The following is a 4,834-nucleotide window of genomic DNA, read 5'->3' as shown; positions in this document are numbered from 1 at the left end:
CAGCCCTGCAGAGAAGGACTTGGGGGTGGTGATTGATGAGAAGCTTGACATGAGCTGGCTTCAGTGTGCACTTGAGCCCAGAAACCAACTGTATCCTGGGCTGCATCAAAAGAAGTGTGACCAGCAGGTCGAAGGAGGTGATCCTGCCCCTCTACTCTGCTCTTGTGAGACCTCACTTAGAGTATTGTGTCCAGTTCTGGTGTCCTCAACATAAAAAGGACATGGAGCTGTTGGAGCAAGTCCAGAGGAGGGCCACGAGGATGATAAGAGGACTCGAGCACCTCCCGTATGAAGACAGGCTGAGAAGGTTGGGGCTGTTCAACCTGGAAAAGAGAAGGCTGCCTGGAGACCTTTATAGCAGCCTTCCAGTATCTGAAGGGGGCCTACAAGGATGCTGGGGAGGGACTCTTCATTAGGGACTGTAGTGGTAGGACAAGGGGTAATGGCTTTAAACTTAAACAGGGGAAGTTTAGGTTAAATATAAGGAAGAAGTTCTTCACAGTGAGGGTGGTGAGGCACTGGAATAGGTTGCCCAAGGAAGTTGTGAATGCTCCAACCCTGGAGGTGTTCAAGGCCAGGCTGGACAGAACCTTGGGCGCCATAGTTCAGTGTGTGGTGTCCCTGCTCATGGCGATCTTAAGGTCCTTTCCAACCCTAACTCTTATATGATTCTATGATTTGTAAGTGATTGAGCATTTCTGAGAGCTTTTTCTGTATAAGATAGATTACTTGCAACTTGGAAAAAAGAGTGTGAAGATGCAAACAAAGAAAAAGGTGAAAGAAGGGAAGATTCTAAGATCATCAGAAGAATAAACTTTTCTTTCTCCTCTGTTTTGTCTTGCTGGTTTTGAATTTTTGTCTGCCTCTTCTGTCTTTCCTTCTCCCCTTATTGTTGTCTCTTCTTGTTCCTTTTATGCTTTTTTGTGATTAACTCTGTCCTTCTCCTTGTGGCTTTTTTGCATAATTTTGGTCTGTCAGATCATCTTTCTTCTCGTGGCTTTTCTGCATGCTTTTGGTCTGTCCGATCATCTTTGCTCAAATTATCTTGATCTTAGATGCTCTGGAGAGTATCATTGTTAATCTTCCAACTGAACACTATAATATTAAATAAACAAACCTGTCCTGTGTGAGCATGTTGAGGTAGGATTGGATGGATTAGGAAGGGATATAAATTTGAATCCTGTGACCTGTGAGTGTTGTTGGTTCATTACTGTTATGTTGCCTTTTGTCTGTGGCAACATTAAGTTGATGAATGCCAGAGTCATGTTAGTGGTGTTTTGCTACTAGGTTAGATAACTTAGTGTTGTTATAATACCTGTACTTTAGGCCTACATGTTCATAAAACATTTCAGTAAGCTTATGTTAAGTTTATTAGGCTTACAGTAAATAGACATATATCTTTTTTTTTTTTTCTCAATAGACACTGAATGTAGTTTAGGGGCATATCTTTGTAGTTAGAAGCACAGGTAACAGAAAAGATGTTTCAGTAAATGAATTTATCTCCTTCCTAGTTTTTTTTTTTCCTGCTTAGATTTCAGTGAGGTGAGAAAGCCAAATAATTAATAGGTGTGGAAATTAGACAGCAGGAATGTTTTATTATGAACGATCCTGTTGTATGTCTGTTGTCACCAAAGTTTATTCTTGAAAAAATCAAAGGTGGAAAAATTTTATCTGCCTTACACTGTTGTTTGAACTGTAAAAGGATGATAGTCTACTAACCTTAATATAGTTTTTTCAGAGAACTGGGGAGGGTAATGAAAGAAGACGCTGGTACGCAGTGTATTGTGTATGCCTCAAAGCCTCTAAGGTAACTCATTCAAAGAAGTTTATAGCCATGGTTACTGCTCCAAGTAAAGTCTGCTGGGCCATACTGTTAAAGGGAAGACAGACACTGCCATGTTTTATTTTGAAGGTTCTCATCCTACTAGGCAATGGCAAAAGTCCTGAAATCTTGAGTTTATCATGATAGCACCTCCATAGCTTTGTATTTTCAGTGAATTTTTATAGATGTGAGCATGTTATGCAATAGTATTCAAAGCAAAAAAAATAGAAGTATTTTTAATAAAATATTCTTAATAATAATAAAATCCGCTTGACTTGAGTCAGGGACTGGTTCCTCTCCTGGTCCAGACTGTTGGTTAAAATATCCAAATAAATGGTATAGATCACTAATTGATGTCTAAACAAAAAAATCGAACAAACAAAAACCCAAACGAAACCTCAAACCTTGAGAATGTTAGAAGTGCATTTAAGATGATTTACTGCCTTGGAAATATTAGGAATAAACTCCAAATTAATACAACCTAACTCTGAAAGTTTTGTACTTACTTAACAGGTTCTTTATCTTATTTAGCATAGTTCTTGGTATTCTTATAGGTAAGAAGTGCTTTTACTATGTATGTGCTCAGAATTTGTAGAACTTTGTTTTACCTTTTACTCAGTTACGTTATATGCATTTGTATATAGTATAAGCTGGATTTTCCCCAGTTTATTTGATGGGGTTTTTGGTTTGTTGGGTGGTAGGTTTCTTTCATGATATCATCATGTATATCTTTTTTTCTGTACACTTAGTGATTAAACTTGTTTAGGAAGTAGGAGTCAGTTGCTTCCATCCTTTCCACATGATGCTTTCATGAAATTACATCTTTGTTCAATTATTCTAGTATATTTATCCAGCAGTCCATCATCAGTGTTTTAAGGCAATAATCAGTCTACATCTGTAGTAAGTCTCATTCCTTTCTCAAGACAATTCCTTTTGAATAAAGGTCTGTCTTCCCTATGACTCAGATTTGCTGAAAGCAGTCCATTTTGCATTTCCCTAAAGTAAAACGTGGTGACAGAGGGATTCTTTCCTCCCCAAAGATAAGGCAGTAAACTTATAGGGCTGGAGAGAGAACTTTCAAAACACAGATACCTGTGTACTACTATATGCATCACAAAAAAGCTACTAATTGGTCATAGTACACAAAAGGGCAGACATCTATGCTGAGGAATAAGACTGGAGAACAATTAAGTAGTGAAGAATAGATTGATGGGATGAAATAGTGGAAAACTGATTAAAGGATTATTTTAGGATTAAACATATTTCTGAGGGACTACAACAAAGATGGCTGAGAATTTATATATTCTTTTTTGTTTTATTAGCTGAATAAATTCCATAAAGTGATAATGGAGAAAGAAATAAAGCTAAAGAGTGCAAATGGCCTTTGGCTTCAAAGCCTGTAGAGGGCAAATAATTCAAGTGTATTAAACTGCTTAAATTACATAGTTAAGTAGATATTGTTCAGGATGATTAGAGAGCTCTTCAAACTTGCTTGAGGGAGCTACTTATCTGAATAATGTTATTACCTTGCTAGGTAAGTGTCCATGAAAATGCAGTCTTCCTTGGAGTGTCCCTCTCAGAGGACTGTTTTTTCAACATTAAAATGTTGCTGGATAAAGTCACAAATGGTCCTAGTAGGTTTTAATGCTGCCTTTTATCAGTGGACTCTATTATAAGGTTTATTCTTGCTTCCGGTCTCCTTAGAGTGAGTGAGTGGAGATTTGTCCTATTCCAGCTTTGATATTAAATTGGAAAGGTGGAAGATTACATCTCTTTGAACTAAGACAGATACAGAATTCAGGTCTAATGTATTTGTAGTGAAAGGGAAAGGATTTGAGATGCATCAAACAACGATCAGCAGAGCACAGCTCTACAGGAGCGCAAAATGACCTTACAAGCTTTCTTTTCCTTGATGTCCATGCCTAGTATGTCTCTCTTGTACTCTCTCAAGTATTGTCCTTTATGGTCAGTATTGTCTGTAATGTTTCTTAAGAGATTAATGAGATAAAGCAGTTAATTAATAGAAGAAAGTATTTCATGCTGACAAAATAAAGGCTTGGTACAGCAGTGCTGTAAAAGACCTTTTTGATTGTGAACTTGAGCATAGAGCTGGCTTAGATGGAAACCAAATTTTTTTAAATTTTGAACTCCACAGCTAGATTTATGGTTGTACTTGAAATATATTTCTTTCTCAGAGCAATGAACACAAACCAGACTTCCCAAAATAGGTTTGCAATTGCAATTGTTAAGATAAATGAGCATATATTAACCTTAGTTAATGTGTGAAGGCATAATATAAATACTGAGTTGCTTCACTATAGTAATGGAAATAGGAAAACTCCATATATAATTAAGACAAACTTGAAGCCTCTTATCAGTCTTTTATTTTATAAAACTTCAAGTTCCCAGGCATTAGGAGAATAATAGTATCCCAAAAGTTAGATCTGGAACCAGAATTGATTTTTTTTTTTTTATTTTTATTTTTAAGATAGCTGTATGTGTAAATACCACAGTGGAAACAATCTCTGCATCAGACCATGCCACTGTAAGCAAGCAGTGGTTTGGAGCCTTTGACTACTAGGCAGATGTCTACTCAGCAGATAACTCCTCTGGACAACACAACTATTATTTTTTCAGTGACTAACTTTAAACTTCCTGTGATATCAATGTTTCCACAGCCTCAACACCTGTAATACTGTAAGTACTCAAAGATTATATCCAAAATGGAATTATGGCAAGATTCTCAGCATAAATGGTGGAAAATTAGAACTGCTGTTGCAGTGTCAACACTTTAAACATGCACAAACTTAAAAACCCTGTACAAAGGAAATTCAGAAGCTTACTATAAACAATAATACTTTTTAATGTATTTATTTTTAGTGAAAGTATTGAGTCATGAAATTTCAGGCAATTTCTGATAATGTAAACTAGAGCATAGTTTTAATAAATATGAAATACCATGTAATGGTCAAATCTGCTTATGCTGTCCAAAGATGTATAGAGTGTAGAGGA

The sequence above is a fragment of the Nestor notabilis genome, unplaced genomic scaffold, assembly GCF_000696875.1.
Source record: "Nestor notabilis isolate BGI_N333 unplaced genomic scaffold, ASM69687v1 scaffold171, whole genome shotgun sequence".
Taxonomy (NCBI): Eukaryota; Metazoa; Chordata; class Aves; order Psittaciformes; family Psittacidae; genus Nestor; species Nestor notabilis.
This window is presented reverse-complemented; position numbering follows the sequence as displayed.